Genomic DNA, 18,443 nt, shown 5'->3' with positions numbered 1-18,443 from the left:
GCCAGCTAAAAGAGCTCTTCAGCTGCTATATTGTTTGGTGGAATGTCACATTCTGATTCTGTTTATAGAGCTGTTTGAGCTTATTCCTCTCTGATAACAGCTTAAGTCTGAGAGGGGGTAAACCTTTTATAGGTGCCTAATTGCCCCCCCTGTGACCTTCTGTGGTTTAAGAAGAAAGGTGGGTTGGGGCAGCTAAGTGGCGCAGTGGATAGAGCACCGGCCCTGGATTCAGGAGGACCTGAGTTCAAATCCGGCCTCAGACACTTAACACTTACTAGCTGTGTGACCCTGGGCAAGTCACTTAACCCCAATTGCCTCACTAAAAAAAAAAAAAAAAAAAAAGAAGAAAGGTGGGAGTAAAGACAATTTTTGCATCTGCTTTACTGTGAAGAGAGGCTTAGAGCTGATTGGACAAAGTAGAATCTCTTGCTATTTGCAGATTCTGAGGAGCCAGGCAATTTTCCAACTTTAGGACATCAATTGCTTACTATTGAAAGAGCATAATATTTTTCTCAAAACCCAATTCAGGGTGGCTATGTATGAGAAGAGATTGTCACTGAAGAACAAAAGAGTTATGGCTTTACTTAAAAAGTAGTGAGAACCAGAAAGGGAACAGATAGCAGAGAAATAGCTTTATGTGATACAAATTGTTATAGAAAAGACCAAGGATGTTAAGGTCTATGATACAGGATTATGAGGTACCCCAGGCCTTTAGGTTTCCCTACTCATGTGTCTACCAACTAGATTTTTATAAATGTGTATGCATCACACACCATTGACACTGTATGAATTGATGGGAAACTACAACCTAGGTTTATGAGTTTATTGTGATGTTTTGGTTGTTTCTTATTTTGCCTTCTACTGAGTAATTATGAGGTTTAATTATTTCTACTTCTCCTTCCTAAATGTTATGGTTATTCTTGATTTCTCCTAATTCTTAAGTAAATGTATCACATTTAAGTGATAATATAATGGTGACTGATTTTGCATAAATGGAAGCATAACAGTGGAGGCTCAGAAGCTGCAGTGTAAAGTAGTAGAAGTGTAATTCCCCCATACCCTAGGATTGTACCATAGAGAGTAGTGAGTATTAACTGAGTGACCATGTCCATGGCTAGCTCCTCACTCTGGAGAAAAAAACAAAAACCCAGACTGGTCAATGTGAGAACAGATTGGAAGTAAGCCAACCCAGAGAAAGCAAAGTGGAGTACACATTGGGCACCCTGCCCATGGGTACTGCCTGTGTGGGTTCATCTGGGACTATATTCATGGTGCATCTATTTTTACTTTTAAGCATATTTACATAAGAATAGGGGGGTTTTGGACCAAAATTTTTACTATTTTCATGGTTTATTTCTCACATAAAATAAGTTCTTTACTCAGTATGTGATAAATTTCCTTATGAATGGGTGTTTTAAGATATCATGATTAATGGTAGAGTCATCCTTTTGTGAGTTATGGGACTTTAGGAGTGCTGGGAAGTATTTGTATACATACTATCCCTCCCTCAGATTCTCTCCATAGGATCTGAGGGTACCTGAAACTCTGCCACTAAGAATTGTTTCTTTTGGGCTTAAGACTTTGTTCTTGAAAACAAAGAGAATGCTATTGGGAATTGAGAGAATACTATTGGGAGGGATAAAACTTTAACTTTTATTACATATTCGGATCTTACTATGAAACATTTTATCATAGTCTTTATTAAAAGTAGATAGTGAGGATACAGCTAGGTGGTGCAGTGGATAAAGCACCGGCCCTGGATTCAGGAGGACCTGGGTTCAAATCCACCCTCAGACACTTGACACTTCCTATCTGTGTGACCCTGGGCAAGTCATTTAACCCTCATTGCTGCCACCCCCCCCCCAAAAAAAGATTTAAATCTAAAAGTAGATAGTGAGTGAGGCTGATGACTTTGAACAACTCTGTCTCACTTAAATCCAATTCATGTGCAAGTCAAGACATCAACCATGATATCATTGGTCCTCTTGGAAAACAAAGGATGAACAAGCACATCAATTTCTTCCTGGGGTCTTCATTGAAGGATGAGGTTCTGAAGATCATGCCTGATCAGAAACAAACTACAGCTGGACAACATACCAGGTTCAAGGCTTTTGTGGCCATTGGCCAATACAATGGTCATGTTGGCTTGGGTGTCAAGTGCTCCAAGGAAGTAGCCACAGCTATTCGTGGTGCTATCATTCTGGCCAAGCTGTCCACCGTTCCTGTGAGACATGGCTACTGGGGGAATAAGATTGGCAAGCCTCACACAATGCCCTGCAAGGTCACTGGGCACTGTGAATCTGTTTTGGTGTGCCTGATCCCTGCCCCTCAAGGTACTGGCATTGTCTCAGCTCCTGTGCCTAAGAAGCTCCTGATGATGGCTGGAATTGATGATGGCTACACTTCTGCAAGAGGCTGTACTGCGATTCTGGGCAACTTTGCTAAAGCTACCTTCGATGTCATTTCCAAAACATACAGCTACCTAACCCCAGACCTGTGAAAGGAGACAGTGGTTACTAAGTCTCCCTATCAGGAATTCACCGACCATCTTGTGAAGACTTACACTCAGGTGTCTGTCCAGAGGACCCAGGCAGCTGTTGTGGCAACCACGTAAGATTTTTTTTTTTTAATAAACAATGGATAAACTGAAAAAAACATATATAGCCAGGAGGGGGAGAGAGCCTTGAAAACTGAGGCAGGAAGACAGTTGTAAGGACAGTTTGCTATCAAGGGAAGGAAAGAATAATATGCATCACCAATGGAAGAAAAGGATTAGACTGGAGGCAGCAGTGATTAATCACCTACTTTTGTTCTATATTCTTCCTCAAAAGGAACTATAGACCAGAACTACTGGCAATTCAAAATCTTACTTTTTCTACCTCTGTCATTAATATGACCTAGCCTCACTACTTTCCATGTAGGGACAATTACAGAATTTTTAAAAGAGGCCACTACCATAACCACAACAATTCTGAGGTGTGGGCTCATGAAAAAAGAAACTAAAAAGCCCCTCCAGTTGGACCAAGTCTGAGGGTATAGCTGACCATACATGCTAGTTCCTATCTGCCTGGGGGTTTTTTATGACTTCTTTACTAGAAAATTACATGAACAGAAATGATAACCTTTTGACTTCTATGCTATTTAACAACATATGCATATATTTTAATCCTCTATTAGATTATAGGTGTTTTTGCTTGGGTGAGGGGAAGGGGAGGAGAATGAAAAGAGAATGATGAGGATGAAAAGTTGTAGCCACATAACGCTAAAACATCTGGTAGAAAAGTGAAACACCCAGCAAATCATCTGGATATTTGGTCTTCATGAGAACAAACATCTAGGTATTTGAAACATCTGGATGATTGAATTAATTTTTCACTTTCATTCAGCTGTTTGGCATCATACAGAAATAGCCTTAACTGCAGAGAACTGAAAAGAACAGCTGTAAGATCAAAATGAAAATCATTTCTATCAAATTGTAGGGTAATCTTTGACTTCCTTACTTTGGGTTTTTATATGCAAATGAATTCATTGTCTTTAATGTGAAAGGTTTCCTCAGATCCTTGTCAAATGAAAATGTTAAACACTAATTAGGAGTAATCATTAATTAAGATATGAACATTAATCAATTTTTATTTATTTATTTTTAGGCACTTCCCCTAGCTCTTCTCTTTGCAGAGACAACCCAGGCCCCAGCTTCTATCTATACATGCCATTTTCAAACCATATATTCACATTTTTTTTTTGGTAGGACAATGAGGGTTAAGTGACTTGCCCAAGGTCACACAGCTAGTAAGTGTCAAGTGTCTGAGGCTGGATTTGAACTCAGGTCCTCCTGAATCCAAGGCCAGTGCTTTATCCACTGCGCCACCTAGCCGCCCCCCATATATACACATTTAAATAATGCAAGCAAACAAACAAATGTAATGGACTTTGGTGTATGCCCAGGTCACCTAAATGGAGACACCCATGTGGAAGATGCTTTTAGGAGAGGACACCTATAGGAGCCTACCATGTAGGTAAGAGCCTCTTTCAACTGGCTGGGTAGCAAGAACTGCCTGCATCTTTAAATCTACCTGAGAGAGGCATAGTCACCTTCTCTTTCAGGTGGCATCTAGGTACGAGGGTCAAATTCACCCACAGAATGGGTACCATGCACCGAGGTAGGTGGGCAAGGTATTGCAAAGACCTCATTAGTTGTGCCACTGGAATTGTCTAAATATTGTCAAGCTATTCCAAAGATATGTGGAATTTAAACTTGTTTCCAGTTTGAAAAGGCAATGAAAATTAAAATGTGATTTTAGAAATAAGGTGGAGTGTTATAGTTTCTGCATGTCTGCAGTGATTATGTGCAAAAGTTTTGATAGCTTGTCTGGTTTTAATTTCTTTTCTTCTTCTGAATATTTTATTGAAGACCCATGTAGAAGGGGTGGGGGGGGGGAATGAAAACCAGACAATTTTAGCCCCACTGTAACTTCCACATACCATTCTAAAGATCAAGTAAAACCTTGCCCTTTTCTTTTGGCCACCATGAATGGAATGCAAGCAATAAGAAAAGTCCATTCACATTGTAATGCTATCATTGCATGTACTTTAAAGAGGATTATTTAAACTTATTTTAATGAGCCCAAGTTTCTCCCTGAAACAATGGATTATCATTTTAATACTAATATTTTTCCAGTGACATTTTATGGTTTCAAATCCTGGAATACTATAATCTCTGGAAGAAATGACATTTAAGATTGTCTAAAGAAGAATGATGAGATTCATCCCTGGCATAAGCAGAGTACAACACATTATTAACAGGAAATCACTAAGGAAAAGTGATGTAAATGATATCATCAAATCAATATGACATTGAAAAAGAAAATAGGTTGGTCAGATGGTGGGAGTGAGTATCTGCAGTACATTAATGTCATCCTCATGGAAGGCCCTTGCAAACTGGGAGGATCCCCTATTTTGAACTTATAAGAATACATAGAGAAAAGTCTCATGGTATAGGTAGATATAAATGGAATGTAGTCTCATTAGTGGAAAGACAACTTACATCAATCAGATCACAGATTCATTACAATATTTTTAAAAAATAATAGGCATTTCAATATTCATGTTCTCTTTTCCCATTTTGTTTGTACTCCTTTATTGTACTTTCAAATTCTACATTATTTTTTAGTAGTTTTAAACATCTTATCTCCCTACTAGAGTATGCATAAACTCAGTGAGAAAAGGTAATCATGCCTTTTTTTAGCTCGCCGCTTTATATCTAAGAGAAACTCATTTAATGTTTGGTAAATTAAGTAATAATAAATGTTCAGGGCAGCTAGGTGGCTCAGTGGATAGAGCACCGGCCCTGGAGTCAGGAGGACTTGAGTTCACATCTGGCCTCAGACACTTAACACTTACTAGCTGTGTGATGCTGGGCAAGTCACTTAACCCTAATTGCCTCACCAAAAATAATAATAATAATAATAAATGTTCTATTTTGTATGGCAATACAATATTCAATTTAAGTAGATTAAAAAGAATAAGTGCTTAGCAAATTATCTCTGCTGGACTTAGCATATTTAAAATGCTAAAAATGAAGGAGTTGCTAGATAGGTACAGTTTTTAGGCAAGTCTATAAAAAAGTAGGGAGATCACAGGAACAGCAAGACAGCTGAATAATTATTTCATGTACTCTTCTTCAATATTCAAACCTCAAAAGAGAGAAATTGTGTGCCAGATATAGTAATTACAGATGAATCCATGAGATAAGATATAACCTTTGTGTGAGAGAAAAATCCTATGAATGAATATCAGAGAACTTTAACACTTAGCATTCTTCAACATCCTGTCCCTAACTGTTGACGCACACCTGCTGCAATGAACAGAAGCAAACAGGAAGGCTTATGATTCAATATTGGGGGAGAAATGTCTCCATGACAGTGACTCTCCCCCAACCCCACAAGAAGTGACATACTTAGGGAAGGGCAGAGGATGTGCTTCATATGGTACCCAGAGCCACAGGTTAGAGGGGAAAGATAGCATCAGGCCTGACATCAAGTGGCCTGCTAACCCAGTTGGAACAAGTCCTCTCTCTTCAGAGTATAGTTAGGGAAGAGATTTGGACCCATCTAATCCACATTTTTGCCATTGTGTGGAGGCTGAGGCCACCTAACATTCCAGCCTCAGGGAATCATGCACCCATGAAAGAAGGAGGAACTCAAGAGTGAAGAGGATCCCCAAAGGCCAAAGATTAAAGAATAAAATGAAATACTGGAACGGTTTGTGTTATGGGCCCCTGAGTACCTCAGAAGTTTTCTAAGGTAAACCAAAGAACCTTTTCCTGGAGAAACTAAACCAAAGGACAGACACACCCAAAGAGATAAGTGGCACCTGATAGGGACTGAGTTAGCTCCAGGACCACCACCCTTCATTCCAGTCTCTCCCTCTCCTCAGGGAGATAAGATTAGGTGTGGCTGCTGCCTTTGTGTCATGAGGGGGAGAGAGATAGCTTGAGAGATCCAGAGCCTCCTCTCACCAAACTTCTCCCAGCCACCACCAGTGGGGGATGGTCCTCCCCCAATAAGGGAACTTTCTACAGTCAGATGATCACCTCAGCAGACCACCATCAGTCCTCTATAAAAGCATCTGCCTGTCTCCTGCTGGAAGAGAAAGGTATCTCAGAGAGCCACACCTCTGTGCCATGCCTTCTCCCCATGAGAAGAATTCCAAGGACTTCTCATTAGGTTTCCTTTCCCTAGTGCCTAAATAAACTGTTATTTTACTCTAATTAGATTTGTGTTCAAGAGGGTGTAATTCTTTAAAGATGAATTCCTAAGGACCCCCTACCCCAAACCAGTGACAAATTTGAATATAAGATCAGAAGGACCAAAAGATAAAGGAAAAAGACTAGAATAAAAACCAGCCCAAGACCTGTTGGATCATCATAAATGCAGATGGAAATATGAATAAAACTGTTGGGGGGACTTGTGACCTAGATTGGAGGCTCATCACAAATCTTGTAAAATAAGAAGAGATTTATTAGGATAGAGGAATACATGACCAGGGAACTGATCACTATGGAAAGCCATCCCACTGGAGTAAGAGAGGACCTGTTCTTTTGTATGTTTATAAAACAAAGGGGAGGGAAGGGCAAGATAAATGGGAAGGGGATCTTTGAATAATGGGGTATCTGTAGGATATGCAACAAAACCATCCATATCCTGCATATCATCTTTCAGACCTTGGTATTTCTTATCAGCATGGCAACACTCATTCCTGAGGTTGGAGACAGCTGTCCTCCCCCCCCCCCAAAGTTCAAGGATTCCTTGGGAGTTGAGATCTTTAGGTTTCTTGGGGGCCCTCTACATTCCCACAAAAAAAGCCTCAAAAAGAATCCAACACACATTTAACAAATATTATAGCTTGAAGGAAAATTGGCCAATATTACCCCGTAAAAGAGAGAATCTTATAGATTCTCCAGAAACCATGGGAGAATGGCAAAAAATTCCAAAATGGTCCAGAAGAGAAATAAAATTTTTTATAAAGGAATTGGGGATTAATTTAAGACAGGAATAAGTTATCAATAAAAAAAAAACTAAAGGCAAAGTAGGAAACATTGAATACATAATAGAGAATCGCTAAAGACATCTATAGGGATATTTTACTTAATAAGAATGTGTTGAAAGAACTGGTAATGTTTAGCCTGGAAAAGAATAGAGTTAGAAGGGAAATGATAGCTGTCTTCAAGCATCTGAAAGGCTGTAATATAGAAGGGGGATCAAATTTGTTGTGTTTGCCAAACCAGTAGTGGGTAGAAGTTGCAAGGAAGCTGATAAAAACAATTTACTGAGAACTAACTGATCCCTACCTACTCCCCATTTCCAGGCCAATTAATTGCCTGGGGCTACCAATTTTTGTGAATTCCAGACTCTTGACTGTCTTATGGATCTCCCCCAAACAAACTATCCCCTCCCAAAGATTCCCCACCTTACTCCCTGGACTTTAGGTTATTATGTAAAAGGATCCATTTACATTAAGTAGTTTCTATTTAGAATTAAGTAGCTTCTATACTTAACTCTAGAGCAGTCATAGTTCCCTTTGCTATTTTACCCCATAAAAACCCGGTCTTCAGTCCCCATCTTTGGGTATTCCTAGCATTCTTGCTTTGCAGTACTCCGAGTTATAACTCCTCTGCCCCGATTAAAGACCTTATTTCTCCTATATTGATTGTTTCATTAATTTTCAGGTTAACAAAACCTATGTATTTAGGTTTGATATCATGAAAATTTTCCTAAGAATTAGAACTCTCCTTATGTAAATGGTTAGGACTTCTGAGGTTGTAGCTCCCTTGGATGTCTACTTGTCAGATACTTTATAGTGAGAATTTATTTTGTTCATAGCTACTGAAACCCTGGAAGCTGAACTTGTAGGAAGGAATGAACTGGGTTCTTAGGAGAACACTTTGTATTAACTGTCTCTACAATGTTATCTGACAGTAGTAGTCACTGCCCTCTGGGGATCTAAGATGCCAATTCAAGCTAAAGTTGGGGTTGGGAATGGCTAGAAGGCTACAATTATTCCTTCTCTTTCTTCTCCTCTTTACCTCCTCCTTCTCCTCCTTTTTATTTTTATTACCTTTTATTTTTTTTAGAGAAGCTGAGACACTTTACCTTTTGTCCAGTGTGGTTATCATTTTTGATTTCTTGAAATATAACTCTGAAAAGAGAAGCTTTTAAAATGTTTTAAATGGAGTTACTTGTCTCTACCTTAAAACCCTAATCACTCTGGCTTTCACTGAATGGCCAATAATATTCCTAAACCTAGTCTCTGTAACTCATTGTTTACATTTTTTATGGCTTAGAATGAATATAAATAGCAATTGTTTTCTGTTTTCTTCAGAAACTCTGAGGGTCTCACCATAATAGATTCATATCTTTATGATGACAAATCGAGCCATTTTTTGGTCAAGAGTGAAGGATGAACAACAATACCAAAATGCTTTCTCACTCAAATTCTGTGATATTCTATGAGCAATTTTTAAATTCTTGGCACCTTTGTTCTTTTCTTTTTGCACTTTCTCAGAGAACTTAGCTACCTTCAGAAAGGTTTTTATTATCGCTTCTATGATAATAATTTGTGAATCTATAGTGGACATTTTTACTTATATATTCAAACTCATTGTATCATTTAGACTTAGACCTGAAAGAAACCTCAAAGACCATCTAGTCAACCCTGAAAGCAGCTGGGTGGTTCAGTGGATAGAGTGCTAGGCATTGAGTCAGTGAGTTGTTGTTGTTCAGTCATTCAGTTATGTCTGACTCTTAGTGATATGAAATTTAAAATATGGGAGATATGGTTTCTGGGTAATTTAATAATATTATTAATAAAGCTGGCAGGTTATTAATAAAAGGATGATCAATGGATATCTCTCAGACCAAAGACCAAAATGGTGGTGGACTCCCAGTTTATATACCCTTCTTTTTTTTTTTTTTTTTTTTTTTTTTAGTGAGGCAATTGGGGTTAAGTGACTTGCCCAGGGTCACACAGCTAGTAAGTGTTAAGTGTCTGAGGCCGGATTTGAACTCAGGTACTCCTGACTCCAGGGCCGGTGCTCTATCCACTGCGCCACCTAGCTGCCCCTATATACCCTTCTAAATGTCGTGGGGTGCAGAGCACCCCAGAAGTACTCTGGGGCACATCAAGGAATCTTCTCCTTGAGAAACTAAACCAGAGGACAGATATGCCTAGAGAGATAATCGAACCAAATGAGACTGAGCTAGCTTCCGATCTCCACCCTTCATTCTGGTCTCCCTTACCCCTGGGGAGATAAGTTTGGGTGTGGCTGTGGTCTTTGTGTCCTGAAGAGAGATCCGTAGCCACCCCTCACCCAATTCCTCCAGTCACTACTAGTGGGGGATGGTCCTCCCTCACTAAAGGAACTTTCCACAGGCAGATGGTCCACCCCCGTCAGCCCCCTATAAAAGCACCTGCCAGTCTCCTGCTCAAGGAGATTGGTACCTCTGAGCCACTTGCTTTGTGTCTATCTCCCCATGAGAAGTCCAAGGATTTCTTTCATGGTTTCCCTTCCCCCACCCTTCCCTTCCCTTTCCCTTAAATAAACTAACATCTTATTTTAACTGCTTTTGTGTGCAAGAGGGTGTAATTCTTTAAAGAGGAATTCCTAAGAACCCCAACCCCTAACACAAACCCATACCCCATTTCCCCTCATTACATAACTGTATTCAGTCCATCAAATAGCAATCAAATATAATTGGTTAATATGATTGGAGGTGGCTTATATTAAAATGAATTCTTGGGTCAGTGACTTAAGTCACACAAATCTTGCTCAAAAAGTTATGAGAGAAAAAAAAAAGGGGGGGGGTGGTGGCTAGGTGGCACAGTGGATAAAGCACCGGCCCTGGATTCAGGAGTACCTGAGTTCAAATCCGGCCTCAGACACTTGACACTCACCAGCTGTGTGACCCGGGGCAAGTCACTTAACCCCCATTGCCCCGCAAAAAAAAAAAAGTTATGAGAGAAAGAATATAGACCCCTATCCAAGTTGATCTGAAAACAATAGCTTTGGGGCAGCTAGGTGACACTGTGGATAGAGTACCAGCCCTGGATTCAGGAGGACCTGAGTTCAAACCTGGACTCAGACACTTGACACTTACTAGCTGTGTGACCCTGGGCAAGTCACTTAACCCCAATTGCCTCACTAAAAAAACCCAAAAAACCCCAAAAAACCCAAAACAAACAATAGCTTCCACCTAGGTGTGGTCTAGTGCAAGAAAGTTTGTCCAAATTTTATCAGTGAAGTATTTTAGAAAGAAGAGGGAGTATTGAACCTTCCCAAGATATCAATTATTCATAATTTCTCACAGTGACCTCTTAGACCATAGCACACCAGTCCCTTCTGTCCTCCACTATTTCCTGAAGTCTGTCCAAGCTCATGTTTATTGCTTCCATGACACTATCTATCCATCTCATCCTCTGCCATCCCCTTCTCCTTTTGCCTTTAATCTCTCCCAATATCAGTGTCTTTTCCAAAGAGTCCCATCTTCTCATTATATTGCCAAATTATTTAAACTCCAGCTTTAGTATCTGACCTTCCAATGAATAGCCTGAAATAATTTCTTTAAGTATTGACTGATTTGCCCTCCTTGCTGTACAAGGGACTCTCCAAACTTTTCTCCAGCACCACAATTTGAAAACATCAATTCTGTGGCACTCAGCTTTCCTTATAGTTCAAATCTCATAACCATATATTAGTACTGGAAAAACCATAGCTCTAATTATACAAGCCTTTGTTGGCAAGGTGATGTCTCTGCTTTTTAGTAATGCTATCCAGATTTGCCATAGCTTTCCTTCCAAGGAGCAAGTGTCTTTTAATTTCATGTCTGCAATCATTGTCTGCAGTGATTTTTGAGCCCACAAATATAAAATCTGACACTGCTTCCATTTCTTCTTCTTCTCTTTTCCAGGAAGCAATGGGACCAATTCCCATGATCTTTTTTTTTTAAATGTTAAGCTTTAAGCCAGCTTTTATCCTCTCCTCTTTCACACTCATCATGAGGCTCTTTTATTAACTTCAGAGTGGTATTATCTGTATATCTGAGATTGTTGATATTTCTCCTCACAACCTTAATTCCAGATTTTGATTCATCCAGCCAGGCATTTTGCATAACATACTTTGCATTCAAGTTAAATGAATAAGGTAACAATATACAGCCTTGTCATATTCCTTTCCCAATCTTAGACCAATCAGTTATTCCATATTCAGTTCTAACTGTTGCTTCTTGACTGGCATACAGATTCTTCAGGAGACAAGTAAGATGATTTGGTACTCCTATCTCTTTGAGGACTTATCACATTTTGTTGCAATCCACACAGTCAAAAGCTTTAGTGTAGTCAATGAAGCAGAAATAGATGTTTTTTCTGGAACTCCCTTGTTTTCTCCATAATCCAGCAAGTGTTGACAATTTATTCTCTATTTCTTTTGCCTCTTCAAAAACCAGGCTGGGAGCAGCTACATGGTGCAGTGGATAAAGCACCAGCCTTGGATTCAGGAGTACCTGAGTTCAAATCCAGCCTCAGACACTTGACCCTTACTAGCTGTGTGACCCTGGGCAAGTCACTTAACCCCAAATGCCTCACCAAAAAAAAAAAAAACAGCCTGCATTTCTGGTGATTTTTGGTTAACATATTGCTGAAACCTGGCTTGCAAAATCTTGAGCATAACCTTGCTGGCATATGAGATCAGTGTAATAGTTTGGTAATTTGAACATTCTTCACTATTGTCCTTCTTTAGAATTGGGACATAAACATATATTTTCCAATCCAGTGGCCCCTGTTCAGTTTTCTAAATTTGCTAGAATATTGAGTGCAGCACACTAACAGCATCATCTTTTAGGATTTTAAATAGTTTAGCTGGAATTCCAACACTTCCACTAGCTTTATTGTTAGCAGTGCTTCCTAAAGCCCATTTGACTTCATTCTCTAGGATGTCTGACTCTAGATCTCTAGATCAGTAACTATACCATCATACTTATCATTAATGTTAGGATCTTCCTTGTATAGTTTTCTGTATATTCTTACTACCTCTTTTTCATCTCTTCTACTTCTGTTAAGTCCTTACCATTTTTGTCTTTTATCATGACCATTTTTACATGAAACATTCCCTTAATATCTCTAATTTTCTTGAAGAGATGTCTTATCTTTTCCATTCTATTGTTTTCTTCTATTTCTTTGCATTGCCCATTTAAGAAAAGCTTTTTTCTCCTTGCTTTCTCTGAAATTCTGCATTCGATTGGGTACACTTTTCTTTCCCCTTTCCTTCTTTCCTCAGTTATTTTAAAGCTTCATCAGACAGCCATTTTGCTTTTTTGCTCTTCCTTTTCTTTGGGGTGTTTTTTGTTGCTGCCTCCTGTACATTATTGTGAACCTCTGTCCATACATAGTTCTTTAGTCACTCTATCTACCAGATTTAAGCCCTTAAATCTATTCATCACCTCCACTTTATATTCCTAAGGGATGCTATTTATATCATACATATGTGGTCTGATGGTTTTCCCTACTTTCTGCAGTTTAAGTCTGAATTTTGCAATAAAAAGCTCATGATCTGAGACATAGTCAACTCCTTGTCTTGTTTTGACTGACTGTATAGAGCTTCTCCACCTGTGGCTGCAAAGTATATAATCAATTTGATTTTGATATTGATCATTTGGCGATGTAGACATGCCCTTTTGGGTTGTTGAAAAAGAGTATTAGCTATGATCAATGAGTTATCTTGATAAAACTCTATAAGTCTCTGCTCTGCCTCCTTTTGTACTCCAAGGTCAAACTTGCCTGTTATTCCAATTACCTTTTGATTTCCTACATTAGCATTCCAATCCCCTATGATGAATGTGACATGGTTTGGGGGGGTGGGGAGGTTGGTTGGTGTAATCTCAGAAGATGTTGTAAGTCTTCATAGAACTAATCAACTTTGCTTTCCCGGCCTTGACGTCACCGTGGTTGGACTCTCCGTGGGCCCCGCCGCTCCCCCAGCTCCCGCAGTGCCAGGCCGCTACCTCCGGACCCGACCCGAATAGAGCCTAGACCGCCGACATGCGCTACGTGGCCGCCTACCTCCTGGCGGTCCTCAGCGGCAACGACTCCCCTAACTCCAAGGACCTGAAGAAGATCCTGGACAGCGTGGGCATCTAGACGGACGAGGAGCGCATGAAGAAGGTCATCGGTGAGCTGAGAGGCAAGAACATCGAAGATGTGATCGCACAGGGGAACAGTAATCTGGCCTCCATGCCCTCCGGTGGTGCCGTTGCTGTTGCTGCCCGTGCTGGTTCTGCTGCTGAGGAGAAGGAAGAAAAGAAGGAGTCAGAAGAGTCTAACGATGACATGGGCTTTGGTCTCTTTGACTGAGCAACCACCCTGATCCTGGAGCATAGGCTTAGGTTACTGTGATGTTGAATGGTTTGCTTTGGATTCAGATGAACATCATTCTGTAATTTTTGAAAATATACCCCAGTACTTCTCAGGAAGACCTGGGTTCAAATCCTGACTCAGACACTAGCTTAATCCATTGGAGAAGGAAATGGCAAATCACTCTAGTATCTTTGCCAAGAAAACTTCATGGACAGTATGGTCCAAATGGTTATGAAGAGTTGGACATGCATGAATAAATGAGCGAACAACATGTCAGCTCCACTCATTATAAAGATGTGGTTACCTAACAAGAGGAAATAGAGGTAAGGATGAAGATAAAGGTGAGGAAAGAGATAACCAGAGATATTATCATTAAGGAAAGTTGAGAGAGAGAGAGAGAGAGAGAGAGAGAGAGAGAGAGAGAGAGAGAGAGAGAGAGACTATTTTATTAGTAAGTACTTCCAAGTAAATTTCTAACTTATTAGTAAGTCCCATAGATAGTAAATATCAGAGCCACAGTTTGAACCTCGGTTTTCTTCCTCCAAATGTTGAATTTTACTACTATACTAGGGGTCAGCAAATTATGTCCCATGGGCTATGATTTGCTCTTCTCTGTCCTAGAGTAGGCTGGCTTGTTCCTATAAAATGGTTACCCTTTCTGACTTCCCAGTTACCGTTTATAATCTTGGAGTCATTCACTTCAGTTCAACAAACTTCTGTGCTAAATTGTATTACTCTCTCTTTTCCCCATATCTAATTTGTCACCACATCCTATTTATTGTTTCTTCATAAAATCTCTTCAAATCTTTCCACATCCACTGCCACTACTCTAGTTTAGGTCCTGTGCAGATGATCACAATAACCTTCTAATATATCTCCTTGTTACTTGTTTCTCCTCTCTCCAATTCATGCTGCACTTCACCAGATTAATCTTCTTAAGCACAACTTTATTTATGCCAGTCCTCTGCTTCAAAAAAAATCAGTAGCTCCTCAGTGTCTTTAGACTTATGTATATATCCATCAGTCAGCATTTGACATCTAATACCTCTACATTATATTAGTCTCCTGTCTATATTTAACATTTCCCATGGGAAGATCTTTGGTGGAAGGAAAAAAAGTCATTCTTCTTTGTAGCTTCCCCAATAGCTAACATATAATTTTTTATACTGTAGATGCTCAATTCAATTCAAATATTTGTTAACTATCTATTATGTATTCAACATTATAGTAGATTCTAGAGATTAAAAAAAAATACAAAACAGTCCCTGCTCTCAGGGACTTCATATTCTACTGGGAGAAATAACACATTTACAGAAAAGTATGTGACAACATCCCCAACAAGCAGTCAGCTAGTTTTGCTTGAAGATTTCCAGTGATGGGTAATTAACTAGCTTTCTCCTCTAGCAGGCCACTCTTCTTTTGGATAGCTCTAATTCTTAGGAAGTCCTCTTTTTTATACAAGACCAAAATGTGTATCTCTTCAGCTTCACCCATTGTCCCTGGTTCTGCTTCCTGGAGGAAAGTAGAACAAGCCAAATTTCTCTTTCACATGACAGTCCTTCAAATACTTGCAGACAGCTATGATGCCCCCATTGAGTTTCATCTCCTCCAGCCAAAAACTTATGAATTCTTTCTGTGAATCTCTATATGGCATGGTCTTGATACCCTTCACTATGCTGTTTCCACTACTCTGGATGCTCCCTGACCTGGGCAGGGCATAGTAGGACTATTAATTCTCATGTTCCCTACACTGTACCTTTCTTGTTTTGTTTTGCAGGGCAATGAGGGTTAAGTGACTTGCCCGGGCTCACACAGCTAGTAAGTGTCAAGTGTCTGAGGTCAAATTTGAACTCAGGTCCTCCTGAATCCAGGGTCAGTGCTTTATCCACTGCACCACCTAGCTACCCCCATTGTATCTCTCTTAATAAAGCCTAGTACGGAATAAGTTGTTGTGTTTTTTTTGTCTGTCAAGGAGCATAATGGTACTACCACAGAGTGTAAGAAGAAAGACTTTAGTACAATGAGTAAAAATTGATGGGGAAACATGGATGAGACAGTCACTATAAAGTGGAAATATGGAAATAGGCAGGGGAAATGTTGGAATTAGAATCAGAGATGCTGAGTTACTATCGATGTATCTTAGGGTAACCTCTCTGGGATTAATTCCTCATCTGTAAAATAAGAGGGTTGGATTAGATGACTTCTGAGGTCCTTTTTGACTATAAATCTATGGTCCTTGGGATCACATAGTATAGTATGGAAGTGAAACAATTTCAGTATCCATACTGATGGAATCATTGAGCCTTTCACCACAGTAAACATTTTACTAAATGTTAAAAAACAAAACAAGTCAACCAAGTATAGTATACAGAAAATCTACATTTAAAATACCATGATGGTGATCTAAAACACCAAAGAGTACTTGTACTCTTGTTTGAAGTAGATAAACTTATTTGATATGCCTTATACTCAATGCTTATCACACATTATAATGCTTCAAGTGATTGCCCAGTGAGGAAATTCTAATTCTGCTAATTCTGACAAGCAGTCATCAAATTTTTCCTTGAAAACTTTCAGTGAGGGAGAATCCCTCACTATTTCCTATCACTCAAGATAACACATTCCACTTTGGGATAGGTCTAGTAGTTAGGCCATCCTTACATTAAACCTAAATTTCCCCCTTTGCAATTTAATACCCATCTCTTTTGGCAGCACCCCCTGGAGCCAGGTAAATCAAGTTTAACCCTTCTTTCAAGTGGTCGCCCTTCATATATCTGAAGACTGTTATCCTAAGTCTTCTTTTCTCTGGAATAAACATTCTCAGTTGCTTTAAATGGTCTTCTCCATCCTCCTTGGTCTCTTTTGCAGGTTCTTAGGACTGTCAGTGTCCCATTCTGAACATGATGCCTTTTTTTAAATGAAGCCTCAAATTGCATTCACTTTCTTGGCTGCCATATCATACTGCTGACTTAGACTGAGCTTGATGTCAAATGGAATATTCCCTATCTTCAAATAAATTTCTGTATAGAATTGACATCCCATCTTCAACAATCAAGAAGTATTTTTAAAGCATTTAGTATGTATCAAACACTGTGCTAAGGGCTGGGAATACAAATACAAATATAAATAGGGAAAGATAGCAAGTAATGGGGAACTGAAAAAGAAAGAGTGGTTAATTCACAGTGTCATGGCTAGAGATGTTCTGGGAGTGAGATGGTGGCCTGAAATTAAGCAAGATAAGGCAAAGCTGTTCTATGAGAGCCAAGGGAAATTCCATAGACAGAGTGCAGTTTTCTGGCAGGGAAGAAGGGGAGGTGATTGGCCAAAAGGAAACAGTACAGGTGGAAATGTCCAGGGAAGAAAAGAAGCCCTTGACTAGATTTAAGGAACACTAACTGAAATAAGGGCCACAATTGCCGCTTTGGCCTAATCTGAATTCCAGTCCATTTTTACCATATATGTCTTCTTTCTTCTTGCTCTAGGGTTCAAATCCTCATCCAATCAAATACTGTGCTAACCCGGGAATTCTTAAACTTTTTCAAGTTATAGATCCCTTTGGTAGTCTGGTGAAGTTTATGGACCTTTTTTCAAAGTAATGTATTGAAATGCATAAAATTGCATGCTAATTATATTGAAATGAAGATATCAAAATAGTTTTCAAAACAAATTCACAGGTTCTAACTTTAAAAACCCTTGCTCTAACCTCTTCAACCAGTGAATCTACCTCTGGGATAGATGTCTGTCCCTTAAGGCCACTAGAATCTCCAAACAAATTAAATCTCCTGGAGAAGATTCAATCTCTATGATTCCAGTGAGACTTTCTAGTCCAAAGATTTTCTATCTCTGACACATACTGGATACAATTCTGGTCTAGTCACTTAATTACTTTTTATTTCTGAGAAGATGATAATCTGCACTGGTAGAGAGTGTTCCATATACCAATGCAGTCACAAGTCCAGAAAAAAAACAAAAACAAAAAGCCTGTCATATTTTATTCAGAAAAATCTTCTAGTTTTTGAAGCTATCTCAAAATCCTGAGTGTCATCCACTGTGTCAGTTATCCCTCCTAGTTCTCAATTGTTCTGCTGGTTCTGCTCACTTCACTATACATCAGTTCATATAAATCTTTCTAGGCCTTTCTGAAATGGTCTTGTTTGTCATTTCTTATAACACAATAATATTCCATCACCATCATATACCACAGCTGGTTTAGCCATTCCCCAGTTGATGGGCATTCCTTTGATTTCCAAATCAGTCACCACAAAAAGAGCTGTTATAAATATTTTTGTGCAAATAGGTCTTTTTCTCTTTTTTGGGATATGACTTATTCTTTTTTTTTTATTTTATTTATTTTATTTTATTTATTTATTTATTTTATTTTATTTATTTTTTTTGGTGAGGCAATTGGGGTTAAGTGACTTGCCCAGGGTCACACAGCTAGTAAGTATTAAGTGTCTGAGGCGGGATTTAAACTCAGGTACTCCTGACTCCAGGGCTGGTGCTCTCTCCACTGCACCACCTAGCTCCACCCCCCCTCC

The 18,443-nt window shown here is 39.3% G+C and overlaps 2 pseudogenes; both read left to right on the top strand.

Annotated features, from left to right (window-relative positions):
* Nucleotides 1-1,999: 1,999 nt before the first annotated feature.
* Nucleotides 2,000-13,574, top strand: LOC122749789 (annotated as a pseudogene).
* Nucleotides 13,575-13,588: 14 nt separating this feature from the next.
* LOC122735675 lies at nucleotides 13,589-13,902 on the top strand (annotated as a pseudogene).
* The last annotated feature ends 4,541 nt before the right edge of the window (nucleotides 13,903-18,443 follow it).

Source organism: Dromiciops gliroides, chromosome 1 (genome assembly GCF_019393635.1).
Source record: "Dromiciops gliroides isolate mDroGli1 chromosome 1, mDroGli1.pri, whole genome shotgun sequence".
Classification (NCBI taxonomy): domain Eukaryota; kingdom Metazoa; phylum Chordata; class Mammalia; order Microbiotheria; family Microbiotheriidae; genus Dromiciops; species Dromiciops gliroides.
The sequence above is the reverse complement of the archived record's forward strand: the minus strand, read 5'-3'. Positions and strand labels throughout refer to the sequence as shown.